Genomic DNA, 10,472 nt, shown 5'->3' on the forward strand with positions numbered 1-10,472 from the left:
TTTCCTATTTAATTAAATATATAAGAAAAATTTCAAATATTTAAGTATGATGATGAAAATCAACTTAAATATTAATTTTCTATTTAATTAAATACACTAGAAAAATACTTCAAGCAAAAACAGATAATATCTATCTAGATTTTCATGGACTAATTAATTTATTTTCTAATTAAATATATTTTACTTCATTTATTTTAATTAATCATTAAATGAAAAATCATTGATTTAAGTTGGTCCAAAATTAAAATAAATAATTTACAACGTTAATCTATTTTTCAAATAAAATTCGAAATTCCAGCATTTAAGAAATGCATTTTTGAAATTTGATTAATAAAATAAAGAAAAAATATATTTTGAAAATTATTTAAATTTAGTTGAAAAAATAAATTTCAACTAAAAATAATTTTCTATTTAATTAAGTGTCATGAAAAAGAAATATTTAAGTATCATGATGAAAATCAACTTAGATATTTTATTTTCAAATTAATTAAATGTATTAAATTCAAAAAATAAATAATTAAGTGTAGAGAATGCTTAATTATTAATCTCTAGTTTAATACTAGGAAAAATATACTTAAAATAAATTGTACCAAAATTAATTATTTAAATAATTAATTTGACAATATATAATATTTTCCTATTTAATATTAGAAATAATAAGTAGTCTAGAAATAACTATTTAGAAAATATCTTATTTGACTAAGTATCTTTTCCACAAAATTTGAAAAAATATCTAATTTAAGTTGTATTAGAAAAAATCTAGAACTTAAATATTTTTCAAATTTAAATTTAATTAAATATCAAAAATTAAGTTGTAACCACTTAATTTGAAAATATTCCATTTTAAGTTAATATTCGAAAAGATATCAACTTAAAAAAAATATCTAGAGAATCTTAATAACCAATTCCTAAAATTCCTCAACTTAATTTTGAAATTTTAAATCCAAAAGATATGCAGATTTAAGTTGATTAGTTATAGATAACTAAATATCAACTTAAATAGGAATATTTAATGAAAAATTTAAATTAAGCTTCAGAAAGAATCTAGATGGTTATAATTCTATATTTAATTAAATACAAGAAAATACATATAGTTTAGCTTAGAATAAAAAATTCTTTAAACTATGGTTTTCTTAGATTAATTTCAAAATAAATGAAATTAATTATGTTGCTAATCAATTTTATTAGGTTAAACTAGTTTAATTAACCTAGTACAGTTATTCAAATCAGGCAAATGGGCCTTCACAATTGGGGTGGTTCATGTGAGGGGGTGCTGGGTTCAGTATGTCGTACCCACTTCTATGGCTCCCAACTCTCACACAAGGCCCAAAAGAGAGGAATTTAACCTTAAAATGAACAACTGTTATTAATTGAATAGGCCCAAAACTAAATGGGCCTAAATAAAATCTATCAAGAACTATAATATTTTATTTAGCAACAACAACCTATATGCATCTATAATGAAATTAAACACATAGGCTCACACAGGCACACAATTTGGATGGATCCTATCATGTTGCTAGGTCATACACAGATGAAGAAAGAAGATTGTAAATATACCTGTTACAAATTATTTACTTGACCAAGGGAGCCATGAGTTTAAAATCAGATCATTGGATCTGTCAACAAGTTAACCATGGCTATTTGCAATCAAGCAATAATAGGTTTTAAAAACTTACAAACAAGCTAAAACACATACTCCTGCAACAAGGTTAGCTGGATAGTTGGATGTAGGATTTATTTAATTTTAAATAAATAATTTCGAAAAATTAATTAAATAAAAAAAATTATTTTCGAAAATAATAAAATAAAATAAAATTTAAAAATTTCGAAATTAAAAAAAATTAAAATTAAACCTACAATTTTAAAAAATTAGGTTTCAACCAACCTAAATATCATTTCAAAATTTGCTAACTACTTTTTAAAATTTTAATGTTATTTTATAAATAAAAATTAAATAAAAATTAAAAAAGATAAATAAATATCTTCTTCAGATTTTAAATTTAATTTAAATAAATGAAATGACAAAATTTAAAAGTTAGCAAAATATCTTACATCTATTTAAAATTACATGATTATAGTTATCTTATTTTAAATTTAAATAAGGTCAAATTATTTTTGAAAAAAAATTAATTTAAAACTTTAATATGTGACCTTAAATTTAAGAATAAGATAAGATATAATCAAATTTAAAAATAAGATAGATAATTAAGCAAAAAAAATAGATGTTTACTATTTTCAAATTCAAATTACACTAATATCATGAATTAAATTTAAAAAATATTAATTAATTTAATTATGATAATTAGAATTGAATTAGGAATAGTAAATGTATAAATACAGAACTACACAAAAAATCGGAAGTTAAATCCATGAAAAAGCATGAAAAATCGAAGAAAAACGAAAAAAAATGCGAGCTGTACGGGCAGTATGCATTGCATACTGTCCATGGGCGCGCAACAGGGTGCTTGGGCGTGAAACCTCGGCGCAGGGGAGATTTTGCATGATTTCCGCGCGCGCGCGTGGTTGCCCGATTCCTAATTTTTTCCGAAACTTCAAAAAATCATAACTAATTCAAATTAAATCGAAATTGAGTTCTGTAAAAAAGTAACTTGCTTAATGTTTTCCATACTATCCAATAAAAATAATTTTAGAAACAAAATTCAATTATTTTTCACGAAAATTTACAAACATCAATCAATCATAGAATAACACTCAATACAACATGATACCATCCAAAACATCAAACAATCGTTTTAAAGTCCAAATTTCTTGCAAGAAAATCAATTACCATGGCTCTTAGGCCAGTTGTTGGAAATTATTTTACCAGGATCTTAGATCTACTCACAAGTATGTTGATTAACACCCTAAATATGAACTTTTTAAAACGATGAAATAAACACATATAAAGTTTAGGAAACCTTACATTGGGTGCAGCGGAATATAATGAATCCTTCCGTTCAGATATCTAGCCCTTGATTCCTTTCTGTAGCAGAGCATTATCAATATCTGAACCTGGATCTCTTTTTCTCCTTCTTTAGTGCTGAAACTCCTTCTTGTTGAATGTCTTTCTTCACGATCTTCCTCACTATGATTGAGGTATCACTTGCTGTGTGTGGGCACTACTCTAACACTAAGAATTTTGAAATTGAAGAGGGAAGAAGGAGAAGAAGGTGGCAGCTAGGTATACAGAGAGAAGGTTCAGGTTTTTCTCTGAAGGAAAAAGTAGAAAATTTCAAGTGTAAATTTCCTGAAGCCTTCACTATCTATTTATAACATTCCACTAGGGTTAGGTTTGAATTATTTGGCATTAAAATAATGAAAATATCAGAGGTAAAACCCTACAAAAGTGGCCGGCCCTATACAGTATGGATATGGGCCTGACTTTTTGAAATTTTGCAGTTTTATCACTTTTGCATCTGATTTTTTCAAAAACGCCAATTTTCTAATTCAACCATTTAAATGCCAATTCTAACTATTTAATAACTATAAATAATTATTAAATTATATTGTCATTTATGATATTTATTAATTGAACCATACAAAGTATCATAATTAACAAATATGCCCCTAAAACTCTTTCTTTACAATTTCGCCCTTACTTAGTGAAAAATTCACAAATAGACATAGTCTAATTTGAGAATTATAATTGATTAATCAAAACCAATTATATGAGTCTTACAAGCAATATTATCTCAACTAGTGGGGGGACCATGGGTCTATATAACCGAGCTTCCAATAAGCAGATCAAGAATTTATAACCTAAATTCACTGACTTATTAATTCTTCGTTGAATCCACGCATAGAATTTAGAATTACACTCTCAGTATATAGAATACTCTATATGTTCCACCATATAGACACATCATTAGTTATCCATTGTTATAATCCTAATTTGATCAATTATCCTCTATATGAATGATCTACACTGTAAAGGGATTAGATTACCGTTACACCCTACAATGTATTTAATCCTTAAAACACTTAACCCCGTATAAATGATATTTCAGCTTATGTGAAATGAGATCTCCACCATTTATTTTCGTTTGGTTAAGCTCGAAGGAGATCATCCTTTACTTACTATTCGCCAGATAGAAGCTATAGATTCCATGTTTATGTTAGCGCTCCCACTCAATTGCATTACCGTGTTTCCAAAATGTACGTATCACCCTGACCTAAAAGTAGACTTAACTAACAAATCAAAGAACACGAATAGCCTCTTGAGATTGAGCCTAATCATAACAGGATTAAGATCATTTGATCTAGGATCAACTAGGCGATGTTGACTTGAATAGATATTACGGTAAGTTTAATAAATCTAAGTCAAAGTTCAATATCGGTCCCTTCCGATGCATACTCCATGCATCCAACCTGAGCTTTACTTTAACCAATGCTCTGGAAAGAACATAGCGTTTCTCCAAATGCAAGTAAACTCTATTGTAGATTATCATATCAGTAAAACCCCGTGTCTGATAAATCTAGGAAACTTTATTCACATAGTCATGTTTACTTTCCAATGTGTTGACGACACAATAAATAGGATCAAGTATGTGAAAAGGGTTTCAGATGAATTCATACAGTATGTACATATAATCATGAAATAAATCATGTGAACCATGCAACATTAAATGTTATTTCCGATCTATATTAATAAGTAAATCTGATTATATTGAAATGAGTTTTATTTAGGGCATAAAACCCAACAGCTATGTGTGGGCACGACACTCTTGTTGAAATTTATTTTACCAGGATCTTAGATTTACTAACAAGTATGTTGTTTGACATCCTAAATGTGAACTTCTAAAATGATAATAAACACATATAAAGTTTAGGGAACCTTACATTGGTTGCAGCGGAATAATATGTCTCCTTCCACTCAGATCTCTAACCCTTGTATCCTTTTTGTAGCAGAGTATCACCAAGATATGAGTCCGAATGTCCTTCTCTTCAGTTTGGATTCTTCACGATCTTCCAGACTATGATTGAGATACCACTTGATGTGTGTGGGCACTACTCTAACACTCAAGGTTTTTCGAAAATTGAAGAAGGAGAGAGAGAGAGAGAGAGAGAGAGAGAGAGAGAGAGAGAGAGAGAGAGAGAGAGAGAGAGAGAGAGAGAGAGAGAGAGAGAGAGAGAGAGAGAGAGAGAGAGAGAGAGAGAGAGAGAGAGAGAGAGAGAGAGAGAGAGAGAGAGAGGTCGGCTATAGAAGGATAGTTAGAGGCTCAATTTTTCTGAAGACAATCTCTTGAATCACTTGTTAAGTGTGAGCCATCACTATCTATTTATAGGTAACCACTAAGTTTAGGTTAGTAATTATTTGGCATTAAAATAATGAAAATAATAATTGGAAAAAGCCTCACAAAGTGGCCGGCCATGGTGTTAATGGGCCCCACTTGGTATTTTGCAATTTTGACAATTTTCATTTCTATTTTCTCAAAAATGCTAATTTTCCAATTCTAACCATTTAAATGCCAAAACTAATTATTTAATAACTAAAATAAATTATTAAATAATATTGTCATTTAATATAATTATTAATTAGACATATAGAGTCTCTTAATCAATAAATAAAACCTAGATTCTCTTTTCTTCACAATTTTGCCATTGCTTAGTGAAAATTTATAAACTAGACATATTCTAATTTTAGAATTATAATTGATTAATTAAAATCAATTATCTGAGTCTTACAAGCAGTATGGTCTAAACTAGAATGGGGACCATGGACCTATACTACTGAGCTTCCAATAAGCTGAACTGAATTTACCAAGTAAATTCCCTAACTTATTAATTCCTTGTTGCATCCACTCTTAGAACTTAGAATTGTACTCTCAGTTATATAGAACGCTCTATATGTTCCACCATATAGATACGCTATCACATTTAACCATCGTTATAATCTCAAATGATCAAAGATCCTCTATATAGATGATTTACACCGAGTAGGGATAAATTTACCGTTTCACCCATCAATGTATTTTGATCCTTAAAACACGTAGCTACCTGTAAATGATGTTTTAGTGAACTGAAATATAATCACTGAAACAAGAGCTCTTCCATTTACCTCTATTTAGCTAAGCTCGAAGGAAATCATCACTTGACTTCTAAACACCTATAGAAGCTATAGATTCCATATTTATGTTTAGCGCTCCCACTCAATCATACTATCATGTTCCCAAAATGTACGTATCACCCTGACCCAAAAGTAGGCTTAACTAACAAATCAAAGAACATGAATAGCACTCCTGAGATTGAGCCCAAGCATATTAGGATTTAGATCTTTTGATCTAAGATCAACTAGTGATATTGACTTGGAAAGATACAACGGTAAGTATTATAATATCTTAACTAAGATCAATATCGGTCCAGTCCAATGTATACTCCATACATTCGAAACTAGTATACTTTGCCAATGTTCTGGAAAGAACATAACACTTATGCAAAGTGTAAGTACACTTCATCGCTGATTATCACATCAGTGTAAATCCAAAGCACTGATGAAACAGGGACTTAGTCTTTCGAATCATATAATCACAATCACATTCCACTGTGTTGACATCACTGTAATTGTGAATGACTATATGTTCTGGACTTAACAGATTTTGTACATATATTAAACCATAAACATGAAAACCACATGTTAACATAAATCACTTCTATTGTCTTATTGATAACAAATCAGATAGGATTGTAATGGGTTTAATTTAGGGCGTAAAATCCCAACAACTCTTTCACTCAAGGTTTCAAATGTGAAGAACAATGAAGGAGGTAAAATCACTAAGGAAGAAACTCTCTCATCTACTAGTTGTCTGAGATAGATAACTAGGTTTGATTTGGCTGAAGGCATCAAGTGGATGAGTGAGAGTATCATGTTCCTTTTATAGTGTTTCAACTAGCGCTGAAGGCTGAATTATATGGATTAAAAAAGAATAAAATATTGGGAAAAAATCACTTAATGGTCGTGCACTATAATGGACCATTCTCTAGTTACGATTTTGCCACTTTATTTCAACCCTATATTCTTCTTTTCAATAATACCATATTTTCTAATTCAATCCTATAAATGCCAAAACTATTAATTTAATAATTATAATTAATTAATGACTAAAATTATCATTTATGTAATTTATTAATTAGACCATGCAAAGTCTCTTAATTAACAAATTGACCCCAAAACTTCTTTTCTTCACAATTAAGCCCTTGCTTAGTGAAAAATCTTAAATAAGACATAGTCTAATTCTAGAATTATAATTGATTAATCAAAATCGATTAACTGAGTTTGCAAGCAATATTATCTCAACTAGTGAGGGGACCATGGGCCTATATAATCGAGCTTTCAATAAGTAGATCTAAAATTCACCAAGTAAATTCTCAACATATTAATTCCGCCTTGCGCCACTATAGATTTGGAATTGAATAACACTCTCAATTATATAGAACGATCTATATGTACCACAATATAGATACGTTATAATTATCCATTGTTACAATCCTAATAGTCAAAGATCCTCTATATATGATCTACATTGAATAGGGACAAATTTACCATTCTACCCTTCAATGAATTTTATCCTTAAAATACTTAGCAACCGATAAATGATATTTTTGAAAACTAATATAATTACTGAAATGAGGTCTCAATCATTTATCTCTATTTAGCCAAGCTCGAAGGAAATCATCGTTTCACTTCTAAATACTTATAGAAGCTATAGATTCTACCATGTCCTTAATCTGTATGTCATGAGAAGATCCAATTGGTCGAATTTAACGAACAAATTGAAGAACATAAATAATACAGCTAAGTTGAGCCTAACTATATCAGGATTAAGATCCATAGACCTAAGATCAACCATTGATATTGACTTAGAAAGATATAACGGTAAGTTTATGATATCTTTTCTAAGATCAATATCGGTCCCTTCCAATGTATACTCCATACATCCAATACTGGTAAACTTTGCCAATGCCCTGGAAAGGACATAACACTTATCCAAGGTGTAAGTATACCTTATCACTAATTATCCTGTCAGTCTAAATCTAGTGAACTGAAAAATCATGGGAATTAAATTTTTGAACATATAATCATGATTATATTCTACTGTGCTGACGACACTATAATCGTGAACAAATATATACATATTTATATATGTTCTGGACTTAATAGAATTTATACATTAAATATAATCATGAAATAAGTCATGTTAACTGTTGGGTTTTATGCCCTAAATAAAACTCATTTCAATATAATCAGATTTACTTATTAATATAGATCAGAAATAACATTTAATGTTGCATGGTTCACATGATTTATTTCATGATTATATGTACATAATGTATGAATTCATCTGAAATCCTTTTCACATACTTGATCCTGTTTATTGTGCTGTCAACATATTGGAAAGTAAACATGACTATGTGAATAAAGTTTCCTAGATTTATCAGACATAGATACTGATATGATAATCTACAATAAGAGTTTACTTGCATATGGAGAAATGCTATGTTCTTTCCAGAACATTGGTTAAAGTAAAGCTCAGGTTGGATGCATGGAGTATGCATCGGAAGGGACCGATATTGAACTTTGACTTAGATTTATTAAACTTACCGTAATGTCTATTCAAGTCAATATCGCCTAGTTGATCCTAGATCAAATGATCTTAATCCTATTATGATTAGGCTCAATCTCAAGAGGCTATTCGTGTTCTTTGATTTGTTAGTTAAGCCTACTTTTGGGTCAGGGTGATACGTACATTTTGGGAACACGGTAGTGCAATTGAGTGGGAGCGCTAACATAAACATGGAATCTATAACTTCTATCTGGCAAATAGTAAGTAAGGGATGATCTCCTTCGAGCTTGACCAAACGAAAATAAATGGTGGAGATCTCATTTCACACAAGCTGAAATATCATTTATACGGGGTTAAGTGTTTTAAGGATTAAATACATTGTAGGGTGTAATGGTAATCTAATCCCTTTACAGTGTAGATCATTCATATAGAGGATCATTGATCAAATTAGGATTATAACAATGGATAATTAATGATGTGTCTATATGGTGGAACATATAGAGAATTCTATATACTGAGAGTGCAATTCTAAGTTCTATTGGTGGATTCAACGAAGAATTAATAAGTCAGTGAATTTAGGTTATAAATTCTTGATCTGCTTATTGGAAGCTCGGTTATATAGACCCATGGTCCCCCCACTAGTTGAGATAATATTGCTTGTAAGACTCATATAATTGGTTTTGATTAATCAATTATAATTCTCAAATTAGACTATGTGTATTTGTGAATTTTTCACTAAGTAAGGGCAAAATTGTAAAGAAAGAGTTTTAGGGGCATATTTGTTAATTATGATACTTTGTATGGTTCAATTAATAAATATGATAAATGAAAATATTATTTAATAATTATTTATAGTTATTAAATAGTTAGAATTGGCATTTAAATGGTTGAAGTAGAAAATTGGCGTTTTTGAGAAAATCAGATGCAGAATTGAGAAAACTGCAAAATCCAAGTAAGGCCCATTACACTACATGGCCGGCCACTTGGAATGATTTTTCAAACTTAAATTTTCATTATTTTAATGCCAAATAATTCAAACCTAACCCTAGTGGAATGCTATAAATAGATAGTGAAGGCTTCAGGAAATTTACACTAAAATTTTCTACTTTTTCATTCAGAAAAAACTGAGCCTCTCTCTCTCCCTATCTTTGGCCGACCACTCCCTCTCTCTCTTCTTCCTAAAGATTTTGAAATTCTTAGTGTTAGAGTAGTGCCCACACACAGCAAGTGATACCTCAGTCATAATGAGGAAGATCGTGAAGAAAGACTTTCAGCAAGAAGGAGTTTCAGCACTAAAGAATCAGAGAAAGAGATCCAGGTTCAGATATTGATAATGCTCTGCTACAGAAAGGAATCAAGGGCTAGATATCTGAACGGAAGGAGTCATTATATTCCGCTGCACCCAATGTAAGGTTTACTAAACTTTATATGTGTTTATTACATCGTTTTAGATTGTTCATATTTAGGGTGTTAATCAACATACTTGTGAGTAGATCTAAGATCCTGGTTAAATAATTTCCAACAACTTGTATCAAAGCCATGGTAATTGATTTTCTTGCAAGAAATTTGGACTTTAAAACGATTATTTGATGTTTTGGATGGTATCATGTTGTATTGAGTATTATATGATTATTGATTGATGTTTGTGAATTTTTGTGAAAAATAATTGAATATCTGTTTCTGGAATTATTTTTATTGGATAGTATGGAAAAAATTAAGCAAGTTACCTTTTTTACAGAACTCAATTTCGATTTAATTTGAATTAGTTATGATTTTTTGAAGTTTCGAAAAAATTTCGCGATTGAGCAACAGAGACACGCGCGCGGAAATCATGAAAATTCCTATCTGCGCCGTGTCTCCTCGCCCAAGTCACCCACCTGCGCGCGCGGACGAGTATGCAGAGCATAC

This window comes from Cannabis sativa, chromosome 9 (genome assembly GCF_029168945.1).
Source record: "Cannabis sativa cultivar Pink pepper isolate KNU-18-1 chromosome 9, ASM2916894v1, whole genome shotgun sequence".
Classification (NCBI taxonomy): Eukaryota; Viridiplantae; Streptophyta; class Magnoliopsida; order Rosales; family Cannabaceae; genus Cannabis; species Cannabis sativa.